This window comes from Corvus moneduloides, chromosome 3 (assembly GCF_009650955.1).
Source record: "Corvus moneduloides isolate bCorMon1 chromosome 3, bCorMon1.pri, whole genome shotgun sequence".
Classification (NCBI taxonomy): domain Eukaryota; kingdom Metazoa; phylum Chordata; class Aves; order Passeriformes; family Corvidae; genus Corvus; species Corvus moneduloides.
Window position 1 is genome coordinate 44,283,712 of NC_045478.1, and position 13,295 is coordinate 44,297,006.

At 35.4% G+C, this 13,295-nt stretch overlaps 1 protein-coding gene across 3 annotated transcripts in view; it reads right to left on the minus strand.

Moving 5' to 3' along the window:
- The window catches only part of ASCC3 (activating signal cointegrator 1 complex subunit 3), a 255,012-nt gene that overhangs the window by 100,780 nt on the left and 140,937 nt on the right, over positions 1 to 13,295 (minus strand). The window lies entirely within an intron of this gene.

Below are 13,295 nucleotides of genomic sequence, written 5' to 3' on the forward strand. Positions count from 1 at the left end.
CTGTAAGTTGTGAAAAACTAATATACTTCCCCAATTTGCCACAAACACTTCTGATTTTCTGCCTGTCTCTTCCACATTCCTACCTGCTGCACTAACTGCCTTCCAAAATCAATTGCTGCTAAATATGACACCAAAAGGGTTGTGGTAATGATGGCTCTAATGTTTCTCTAAACCAGATTTCTTTATCTTTGTCTGTGGAGAATCTCTATTTTTTCATAAACCACACAAAGGTTAAGTAGTATTTGACTCTCACTGTATTTTTAGCCTTTCATATTATAGTGAATTAATTCTAGATAAAATTAGATTATTATTGTTGTTATTGTTGATGTTGTTATATCTTCACATTTACCATTTCCTGACACACAGCCAACCAAAATTTGATTTATGGGATACAGAGTGGGTAAAGCAAAGCAAAACATGGTTCACAGCACTGGCAAACTGCCAAACATGAACAATAAATCTCTGCAAACACAGAAATAAATAGGGAGATGGGAATGCAATTATAAAGGAGGACATGAAAAGAAAAATATTGTAGGAAAACCACATTTCTCACTTTCTCAATTATCCAGCTTCTCAATATCTGATCTTTCCTGCTTTAGTAGTAATTATTTACTATTCGTTTAAAGGAAATCAAACTCAGCTTTTAAACGACACATGACTTTTTGCCAAATTTAATTAACTGCTGTAGTGCTGAAAAATGAATAAATAATAAATTGATAAAGTGGCCCTGCAGTCCATGAAGCTTATTCTTCATGAGCTAACAAATGGAAAGAAATATTTCATAAAGAGCACAGATGCACCAAGACTTGCATTTATTGATTATCAACAACAAAATTCACAGAAGGTTATGGAAAATTCACTTCAGCTGCATACCTGAGAATAACTGGGACACAGAAATTTGGATGGATCTTGATTACACCTGGAACTTGGTGTAAGCATTTAATGATGAATTAGCTTTTTTCTTAAATAAGTGATTACACAACCATCAAAAAATTCACTTTTTTTAGTAGAACTTTTTGTACGGATCACATGCCTATTTTATGTGCTTTCAAAAAGCACAATTGTTCAATATAAAAACCATTACACTTTAAATATTATAGTCTTAGCTAAAAAAGCAGAATCTTGCTCTCAAATCCTCACAATTTAAAAATTGCATACCTATGTAACTTGATTGCTTATGTTGTTTAATGTTTTGAAAGACAGGGCAATATACCAATGGAAAACCAATAGTAAAATTGTTAATATATATAGAAGAAAACTATTTATTTATGGTTTTAGAAAGTACAATTTCATCAATTTAAGAGAAAGGAACTTGTGAATATAATAAAAAGAAAGAGGAAGGAGAAAGGTTTGTGCCAGAAAATGTATTAAGATATGGCAATGCTAGTCTGACTATAAATCAAGTACTTACAAGCTTAAGCTTAATCAACTTAAATTGTTTAAAAATATGTAGGTACACCTACATGTATCCATCTCATTGCATTTAGAAAGAATAAAAACATAGTTCTAAGATCTACCACACATTCTAAAACATCTTTGAAGTATTTAATATGTCCAGAATTCATTTACTGAATCTGTTCATTTATTGAATCTATGGAGTGCTAGACTTCTAGGTTACAAAGATAATAGGTTAGAAATATATGAAATAATTTTTTTTCCAAGACAGAAGATGATGAACTTTTTTAAATGAAAAAAAATCACAGCTCACTTTTGACATAGGAAAAAATCAAATGCTGAGAAAATAAAATTGCTAGTTATTCTAGGTGATTCTATTAACTGCACAGAAATGGAATTAATTTTCTTCCCATAAATTTGTGTTCACTTTAGATTATAAAGACACAAGGCAAGTTAGTTCAAGAACAATGACATAATCTAATTTTATAAAGTCCACTTGAGAAAATAAAATAAAAAGCCAATTCCCATGTGTCAGTGATGCCTTGAAAGATTGCTCACACAGTGTATCATTTAATGGCAGCATATCTGCTTTTAAACAAACCTTTTACACTCTTGCAACAATGAAGTGCATGGCTGTCGTATTTAACCTGGATTTTAATGGTTGCAAAGACAACAAAATCAAGAACTACTAAACAAAGGAAGTGAAACTATAAAAACTTATATCGCTTCCACCTTGTTCTATTACAGAATAAAACTAAAAGGTTTTGCTTAAAATTTATACAAAATGTTACTAAGTGCCTCAGGTGTATGGAGAAGTTGTGATTATGAGGTGTAGCACTGGTCTCCTGATTAGAATTGATTTTCTTTCCCCTCCCTTATTGCTCAAGAGGGCTGAAGATTTATGACCTTTGCTTACATGTGTGTGTGCATCTAAAACAGTATGTGTTAAATAAATTCCCAGTTTAGCTTGCTGCCACCTATATTTCTCCTTTAAACGTCTTGAATTTCATGCAATTCTTGATTAAGACACATTAAAAATGTCGCAATTAGTCATAGAAAAATGCCCTGCTTAATTTTAATGAGAAATGATGCATGCATAGCAGGGAAAAAAAATCCAACTTTTCTGCTAAAGACTTATAAAAGGTAACACCCTTCCTTCCCCTTTTCATGCATCTGGCATCACAAAGGTATCATCATTCATAAGAACTGTAAGATGCATGCTCTTTGAAATACTCATACAGTGAACTAAAGAATGAAATTTCTAATATGCTTATAGATGCCTTTTTTCTTATTTTATATAAAAAACAAGTAAAAAAGAGCAATAAAGCTTGATTATGAGAAGCAGCTGCCAATAAATTGCTTCTTGAGAAGTAGAACATGAATTTATGTTGTTTTTTCTTTTTAATCTCCAATTGCTACCCTCATCTAGGACAAAGTAGATCATCACTACTTGCTATGATATTTTTTTTTTCTTTCTGTAGATTACTCATTTTTCTTTTATGCTTCCTCTTTTTTGATATTGCTTCAAATTCTGAATTTGGGTGTTTTTTCCCACTAATAATGCAGGTTTTGACTCATGTATTTTCTTTCAATAACAGAAATGGCACAGGCTATTCTAGCATTTTTCTCACGATCTCCTTACTATAGCAAACTTCATGCTCGTGACCATATGACTCAATCATTGTAATTTCCTTTCTGTGGAGTTCATAATAGGGCAGCACTTGCAGTTTGTTCAGAATGCACCATTATACTTATTCACTGGTTTGAGCAATTCTGAGCAATTTATTCCCATCCTCCATTCTCTGTATTGTCCTGACACCCTGCAAAGTAGCAGCTCTTAATTTTGAGGCCTCATTAGCCTCACTTCATGAGTGTTGGAGCTCAGATAGCACAGACATCACAGACACCTATACCAAACGAAGTAAGGGATCTTTTGCTGCAGCCTTCAAAGAACAGCAGTTATAATTAGTACTACTACTGTGTGATGAATACAATTCAAGTATATCCAAAGTAACTGTTTTGTAACTTTGCTCAAGACATCAGAAAATGTAATTAGTAGGTTGACCTTCTAAATTGTTTTAAGTCCCAGCAAGACAAAAGCCTCCTCTGCCTCATTCATATTACTAATACTGCTGAAAATGCTCTGCTGCTTCATTTTAAGAATAGTGACTGTCTTTCAAAATTTATGAGATCAGGGTAGGATGGAAAAAGTATCCATTTACTCCAGAAGTAAAGGTCAGCTGACGGAAGGAGAATGAAAAAAAGGAAGTTGAGGAGTCCATCCATGGGCTTATTCCTGTTCCATAAATATAAAAAATATAGGTATGAGAGAAACAGAAAGAGATGATCAAAGGACTGCATGATCATTCACCACTTTTGCTCTTCAGAATTTACTACATTCATATTGCATAATAATTTATCTATATATGTAAAAGTTTTATTCCTTTATTGCCAATTGCTTCTTCAAAGGGGAGAGACTAAAACTTGGATAAGGTAAATAAAATCATAAGAATTAAAAAAAAAAAAATTCAAAATATAGTAGTTTTTTGCTACAGGGAAAAAATGTGAGACTGCTTAATATGCATTTAGAGAAGTATATGAAACCTAGAGAAAATATTAACCCATGAAATATAAGCAGTAACATTATCTGAGGGTTTATGACAACAACTGTATGGAGAAATACAGATGGGAGTCTGAAGGGAGAAAAAAGGTATGCATTTGAGGTACAATGATATTACTTGAGGACTGTCCTTTTATGAATTAGAACCATTATTCATATTATTCCACTTGTACTGTCTGCATAGTAATTAAGCTATCAGCAGTTGTTTCTAGGACAAGGATAAAGCAACATTTTATGGGGTATCAGTAAGATTACTTTCCTTGCTAGCATTTCCTGGCACTAGCAGCATTAGCTTCACTGACTACTCATCCTGCAGCTGGGTCCTGTGAAGAACCCAAAAACTACTGAGAGCTCACCTCACCAGGACAACACACATGACCTAGCAGATAATTTCTGGAGGGATGCAGAATATGCTATTCTACTTAATGAGTATGCACGCTCATTCTCTACATCTTCACTTTTCTAATGTATCTAACTATTCACTTTGTATAGTTATCCTGAAGTAGTATCCCTGTTCAACACTTACTCTTTTACTGGGATATAATTAGTTGGTACCTAGCAAGACATTATTTGAAGATGGTAATTCTAGCAAACAAATGTGAATCAGTTTGAATTTCTCCTGGAAGAGTCAATAATCTAATCGTCTCCCTCTGGCGATTTAAGTTCACTGTATTAAAGTTAGAATTTTTTAAACCTATGAGTTACTGTCTGATCAATTTACTGATACCTCAGTAAGTTCTGTAAAGTGCTCTAAAAACACCTCTGAAGGAGAAAGAAAGTAGTGGGACTACTCCAATCAGAGCAGTTTAAAAAGAATTCCTATAAATTATACTTTGATTCTCTTTTTTATTTACAAAGGAAGAAGGTGTAAGGCAGAATTTCTGGCACATTTTTTCTATTGCCCTGGCCTTACCACAGATCCTAACCTATTTATTGCATAAGGTTGTGTTTCATCCAGTTGGTACCTTAGGGAGTGATGACTATCAGTTAAAGAAGGGATTGGTATGGTGTCCAGAAATGTCTTGCCTTTTTCAGTGTGTTCTTTTTATAGTACACTGTTACATCATAGCAGCCCCATCTTTTTTTCATTGGAAAAGTTATATAGTACATGGAGAATGAATTATTCTACTGGAAAAGGAGGAACAGCCTTCAGATTCAAAAACTTGAGCAAGAGGTAAACATTTAATGTAATCTTTGATTCCTCAGGTCTATAATCTATAATGCATTAGACAGAAGTGTTTACAGATCTCACTGATCAGAGAAGCTAAGGAAATGTAGTATAATGTTTAATATGTTGCTTTTTTGCACCAGCCAGACAAGCCAAGAATGAAAGAAACATGAATGCAAGTCTGACCATGCACAAATGATGGATTTGTAACAAGTCACCGAGGACATGGACACAGTTTCAAGGTACCTCACTTAATGCCCAGCCAAAAAGGCCTACAGAGCAAAAAAATGAACTATTTGTATAGACAAACAACTTGAGCCAGAATTTTATAACATGGACCAAAGTAACCTTACATTTCACTTCAAGCCAGACTGCTGTGCCTGTCTAAAAATGGAATGAATTACTGATTCTCAGATAAAAGGGTTCAAAAACTTAGATTGAAAAATAATTCCAGCAGTAGGTTTAGACAGAAAGGAAATGTTCATTATAATCACCCAGTTTAAGAGCCACCTCTCAGTGAAAATACCAATATTTTTCATATATTGTACAATACTAAGCATATTTCTATTGTTTATAGCAAGTGAATAAAAATTATATAGATACATTCTTGTACCGCTTCAGAAGTATGATGAAAATCTGGACTTCACCAGATCTGTGACACCAGTCTGTGACTCAATCTCAAATCTTATTAAGACAAGTGCCAAAACATTTCAGTTTAACAACATGCAAATGCACATTAATCAAGATTGAATTAATTGTATAACATCACAATTTTAAATTGCATGCAAAATCATTTTAGTCAAAATCTTATTTTCTTTTTCATCAGTTTAGAATTCAACCACTCTCTTTCTGGGAACAGATGTATGAAACATGTAAAATACAGCAAGGTATCTATTTGTCTCCAGCCTTTGAGACAAATAAGTGCTGTTGTCATATTTGTTAACCACTAGGAGCACACAGATGAAAAAAACATCAATCTTGGTCTGTTTTGCTGACAGCAGAAGTTTTCAGTATGGTGTTATAAAACTACCCGGTAGGGAAGATATACAGCATGGAAAGAAATTGATACAGAGAGCATTTGATGACATGCAAGGATGAATTTTTACTGGTTTCTCTTTGAATACTGACAAACTCTGGAGACCTAGTTAAACCTTTTGTTGCTGTGCTTAACTGTGCAAAGATTTCAATATCTCTACTTCAACAGGAAACTGATACTGCATGGTGTCTATAAAAATATTTGTTATATTTGAGAACACCTCCTTTGCTTTGTAATACTCAAAATTGCCACTCTCCTGAGCCATGGCAAGACTGAATGTATTTTTAGCCAGAAAAATGAAAGCAGGAAGTCTTTTAAAGTTCTTTCCAATACTGCTGCAGCTTACTTAATACATATTATAATGATTTTTAGTGCAACTCCTCCTCAAAGGCTATACTGAGACATTATTAACCCTGCAAGAAAAATATTCCATGAACATTAAGTGTCTTTCTCATTTCATAATTAAACCACAAAAGTCCACTAAACTAAGCAAGCATCTATGCAAAGTGACAGACTGAGGATTCTCCAGAAGAATGGAATTTTTCTCACAATTCTTATATATAATGGGAAATGTGCAGTATGAATTAATAGTTTACGTGGTTTTCAAACAGTTGTAGACTGGCATCATTACATATGACCATGAAAAGCTGAAGCTTATCTTAAACCAGGAAAGTAATTTTTAGAGAGATGAACACTAAGTACTGAATGTCTTTTGATTTGGTATTGTGCCTTGGTTTCTTCGCTCTTCTAGCTTCTGTCCTACACAGCATGGAAGATAAGCATAACAATACTAGGACATGATAAAAAAATCCAGCAGTCAATAAAAGCGGCAGAAATTCTTAAACCAAAAAATGTCACAATTATATTCGCCACTCCTTAAGTAACTTGAACTATGTAACTTGAACTTGAACAAGAAATAAACAAAACCAAGAAAAAAATGTAAACAAACTGGAACATCAGACCATCTGCAGCACCATAAACCCAAGCTTTTCTCACTGATACCAGTGTAATATGAAGACCCATAAGAAAATTCATGATGTAATAGGCATCACATAAAGGTTTTGGTATTTTTTATTGGTGTTCTAATATTAAACAAGTCTCAGAACTAAAGACATTTTTTTCCTCCCATGCCTTTGCTATTACAAAAGAATTTCAGGGATTCCTTAGTAACTTTTGTAGCTCAGGGTTACCAAATCTCACAAGACAAGCAGTTTTCAGAACTCTGTAAAGGATATGAAGGATCATACACGTTTATGTATTTTCATATTGCAATGTTTATACAGTAACATCTGATTAATTATATTAAGTGGTAACTACTTACTTTATTTGATAGAGAACTAACAAAAAAAAAATCTATTAAGAAACGATGGATATTGAAATGATGAGACCAGTAAAACCTGATTTCCTATACATTTTAAATTCCTCGTGCCTCTGTCCCAACTCAAATGCTTGCTCCATCAGATTTCCCTAACCTCATCTTGCCCAGCATTATTTCACTGCATTACTGTTTCACAAACTTTTCCACTGTACCCTCAGGACAAAAAAATACATCTTAAAAATGTAATCTGTAAGGCTTATGGTGATTTTCAACACTATGATCCAGTTATTACTAACACCTCTGTCAATGATGTTGTCTTTTTTGCTAGTTTTATTCCAAATTACTTGCAGGCTACTCTCAAGTTCTGCAACTTCAGTGTACAACTGTGGAGTCTGTGGACTATTGAACATCATTCAAAATCAGTTTTAAAGGGAACATGATGTCTTTACACACCTGAAAGGGCACAAAAGTAGCACCTAATAAGTGACAGAACAAGAGGGTTTCTATTACTATGCTCTTATGGCCAGCAGACTTGGGAATCTGGAGTTAGTTTGTCAGCTGAACGGAGACAACTATTAGGCTTGCTGTCAGAGGAAACCAGCAGATGCAAGAAACCAGCACTGTGCAGTCAGTCACCTCCAAACAGTTTAATTTTACCCCCAGATCCTGTTCAAATGTAGAGTATTTCCCGACAGACCTCTGCTAAATTACAAGACCCCTTGCAGTTTCAAACTCTACTGAAAAAAACCAGGTTTTTTTACTGTCCTCTCTTAAAAAAACTCCTCCTCTCAAATTCAGCCTTTATAGTACCAATATTTGATGTTACTTACTAACATTTTGTTTGATACTTCATGAAGCCTGCAAGATAATTGCTTTGTAAAGTTTAGAAATCACAGAGATGAACATGTTTATGTATAATTAGATATGGCTTTCAAAGACTGTTTTCTACATCTACAGTTCTTTAAGCATTTACATAACCTAGCACATATACCTCCCACCCAAGGCTGATATTTTGAGCAAATGAATACTTAATTTTCTTATTCAAGTAATTTTTATAACATATTTACAGAGATTTGAGAAGAAAATACTGCACTGAAGTGAATTCATCCATCTGCCTTGGGATATATAAACAAGATTACAAATCCTCTGCAAAACTGAGGAGCTTGCTACTGTTAAGCTATTGTAATTCATATGCTGTTATTTTAAAGCAGGGTATTGAGTTTCTTCATCTAGCTAACTTTAAATGTCTTACATAGCAGGTAAATCTTAAGGGAAATATAAGAAAATATCTCACATATCAAACATGCCTAGAGACTAAATTATCTGATATGGGAAGAGGTAAGGAGGTTGTTACTTTCTCACTTAACACAGTACATAGCAACACAAAACAGGTGAGAGGAGAGCTGCTGTGCTGATTGCTTGCACAGTCCCTCTCCAACCCTCGTTAATTTCCGTTTTTCATACTCTGTTTACTTATCTTGCATACATTAGTGCTAATGACTGTTCAAAAGTGTCAGATGCCACACCATGGGCTTCATTTACTTTAATATTTTAATTATATTAACATTCTTCTGTACAATTAGTAGTCATATCTGTTCAAATCATTACATCCTTCATACACTTAGTCTCCTTAAAAGAGCTTTTCATTTCACAACCCTGCCCTATTTTAAGAGCAGCCTGTGAGAGACCGGAATGTTAAAGGTTAGTGATTCAAAGCAACTGGCCATTTGTGGAGCTGGCAGGGTGCTTTGCTCATACCAGGTTTGCATGCCCCCTCCACAAACCAAGGGCAAGAGAGATTTTGTATGTGTGGTGGTGAAACCTCTAATCCCCATAAGGCAAATAGTAAACAATGCTAACCCTTGCCTTAAAAGAAGTGTTGTGTACATGTTAGTACACATATTAGTCCATACAATTTACCACTTGAAGTAATAACATTTTAGAACAGAGTATCTTTTTATTGTTTTAAGTAACAAAAATAACTGAGGCTGAAGTAAAACCACATATAACAATAAAAAAAGTTATTTCCCTGCTTTAACACTGGAAGCTAATACTATCTACATAAAATAGGTCTATAACTAACACTGCAGTCACATTCAAAACATATCAGTAGCTTACCTAGATAAAGACAACCACTTGATTTGATTGTATGGAACTGAACCACACACCATGGTTCAGTGCCAAGGCAAATATCATGTTTGCAGCATTATGTAACACATACACACTACAGGGTTATCACCAAGATATCAGTCTTCACTGGTTTCAAGATGGTAATACTGAATTATGAATTAAAATCAGAATAAAAGGAGTGAAGAATTTTTGACTCTTGCACTCTGAACAAACTTTTAATTAGAATCAGTGTGACACATACTTTAAAAACTTTTAGTTGTGCTTGATTTTCTCATTTTGCACTTGGAAAACTCACATAAAATATGGTATATCATACTGATACTTTTTCTTGGTCTTAAAAATTAAGAGCCAAACACGGTAAAGGGGAAAAAAGGGGTTTTACCTCTGTATTTAATAAGGATCTTTATGGTGCACCACTTTGCTAAGGTGGAATGCACTAAAATGCAAACCATGATGGATCGCATATACAATCTATAGACTTTTCAAATTAGCATATCTATCAAAGATTCCTCAATGAAAGGCTTGAATGATTAGTGTGATATCTCCCCATCCTGAGGAATTCTTGCCTGGATGGGCCTATCTTAGTTTACAGGATGTGTTCTAGAGAGGACCCTGGTTTCTCAGGATAGCATAGGGCTTTCTGGCCCCAACTGTGAGGCCTCCAGGATGTTTGGTCTCCTGGATTAATGGAATATTAGGACTACGCTAAGTTATCAGGCTTAAGGAATTGCAAGTATGCATGCTGAAAGCACTGAGGATACATAAAAGCTATATAAAAGGGTATATAAAAGAAAAGGCAAAAAACCATCATGGCATCAGTATAGAAAATTATTGTAAACAACGTAGTGTGTAAGTAATAAAATAAAATACAGAATCAGAGAGGATGAAGAAGACTTCCAAGATCATCAAGTTTAACCTTTGATCTAATGCCACCATGCCCACTAAACCATATTGTGAAGTGCCACAATCAATTCTTTTTTCAATAATTCCAGGGATGGTAAGACCACCACTTCTCTGGGCAGCCTGTTCCAATGCTTGACAACCTTTTTGGTGAAGAAATTTTTCTGCATATCTAACCTGAACCTCCCAAGGTGCATCTTGTGGGCATTTTCCCTTGTCCTATCACTGGTTGCCTGGGAGAAGAGGCCAACTTTCACCTAGCCACAACCTCCTTTCAGGAAGTTGTAGAGAGCCATAATACCCCTCCAAGCCTCCTTTTCTCCAGACTGAACAAATCCAGCTCCTTCAGCTGCTCGTTATAGGACTTGTGCTCCAGACCCTTCACCAAGTCTGTTGCCCTTCTCGCTCCAGCATCTCAATGACTTTTCTGTAATGAGGGGCCCAACACTGAACACAGAACTCAAGGTGCGGCCTCAAGGTGTGGCCTCACCAGCACCAAGTACAGGGGTACAATCACTGCCCTGGTCCTGCTGGCCAGACTATTGCTGACACAGGGCAGGACGCCTTCTTGGCCACCTGGGCACGCTGCAGGCTCATATTCATATTGCAAAGCAAAGCTAGAGATCATATAATCACTCATTTTTAGGAATTGGTTTACATATATAAGAATATTTTACTTTGCAAATTCCAGTCTAAATCTCAGAAGTTATTCAACAAAAGTATCTCCTGTTAATTTTATGTTTGAATATCAGCTGTTTTTTAAATTGTTTTTGAGCTCCAAATATGGAATTGCCAATTCTGTTGTCAAAGAAATTTTACACGGAGTGGAAACGGAGGGGCTACGCTTACCTGTAACACTGGTCATATCTCTGCTAACCTCAGTGACCACTTGCTAGAGGGAAACCTACTGAGCCTGTTTTCCATAACATTATCAGACAGTCTTTCTGATAATATCTATAGAAATGGACTGATGACTTATAATTCTTGGCACAGCCTTTTCGTTCCTGAGATCAACCTAGAACATACTCCCTACTCTATTTCTTCTTTGAGAAGACATCATTTGAGATAAACAGTTAGGTCCACCACCCTTGTTTAATCTGCACGCTGTGCTAGTACGGAAGGTGAGAGGGCCAGCTAATGCTGTCTGGTGCAGAGAAATAGCTCTAGAAAGCAAAGTAACTGCATGACCATCTGAGACAGGCCACTTGACATCAGTTTGATATGGCAGGGTTCAGTTTGAGATTAAACACCGCAGATGTCTACACAGAGACCTACACATCTGCAGGAGGAGTCTGAGCACCCTGCACAGTCAATGGGAATCAGGCAGCAGAGTCTGTGCAGTGTTTCTGCTCTCTCCCGTGTCTGCTTGTGGATGAACTCAGGCAACCTCTTGGCTCCACTGCCTGAAGTGTACTGAACTCCACCAACTGCAACAGTAGCTCAGACACATCACACATTTGTAGTTACCATATGCAGTCTCCTAAAATCCGTGTGCTATAATTTTAGCCGGAAAAGCACTTCATGTTTCAAATTTAGACTAATGAACAAGAATTATCCCAGAAAGAATAAAAGACAAATTAGACCCTCAAATAACTTTCCATTGCAACAAATTTCTATTGTAACTGACTCAGGTGGCATTTTCCCAACACTCCCAGATGGCACATATCACTAATAGCTCTTAATTATCACTCAATATTCCAAATAAATTGGAACTTAAATTATCTGCCTTCACACTAATCTCTGCTTATTCTGATACTCACACATTAAAATTAATCAGATCATCCTACATTTTAAATGCTGAACATAACAGAACTAAAGATCATCATAGTAAAAATAGGAATGGAGACTTTACATCCTTTCTTTCGATGACAATGGCAACTTAATCAGGGGACATTATTTATCACAAACTCACTTCAGACTTGTTAGAACCCTCAAATGTAATTATGCAACCCCAAAATTATATTCCCATAGCCCTTTCTTTGTGATGGACAAACAGATGCCATAAATTCACAGTCTGGCATCACCAGACTCAGTACAGGTCACAGTGCTGCTGGAAAGTATGACAAAACCCAGTTTTTCTCCACGTGACAAAGCTGATAAGAACATACTCTAACTGAAATGTTCCCAAAGTGTTGTTAGACAAATAATGCCTAGTTAATCTCAATTTTCCCCTAAGAAGAAAAAGAATAGATTTTAAGTGATGTTTTTCTTATCTGTGCAGATTTCTGCAGTTATTGGTTTAATTTTCAGTTTGAGAGTAAAATTCCAGACTTTTTTGTGTTTGATAAAATGAGTTGACTGTGAAATCACAAAGTTGTCTGAGATTCCTGAGTATAAATTCAGTCATAGGGGAGAAGAGATTTCCACTAATACCAGAAGTAAACATAAACTTTATGAGGAATTTCACTCCTACCCCCTAAAAATCCCCCGCCCCCCCCCCCAATGCTTTGTAGAGTATTGGCACTCATTCAACCTCCATCATCAAACACAGTATATACTTTATAATACAGAACAGAAAACTGAATTCAAGGAAATCTAGATTATGGCTTTAACTGATGAACTCCCATATTTACATCAACTCCCTTTACAATCACAATAAATATTGACATTGCTCCTTCAGAAAAAAGACAGAAACTCATAAAGCCATTTGGCAAATCTGTGTTCAAGTGTAATCAATTAACCCTCATGCATTTTCTCCAACTAATGCCTTTTCTGATGCCTGAAGCTA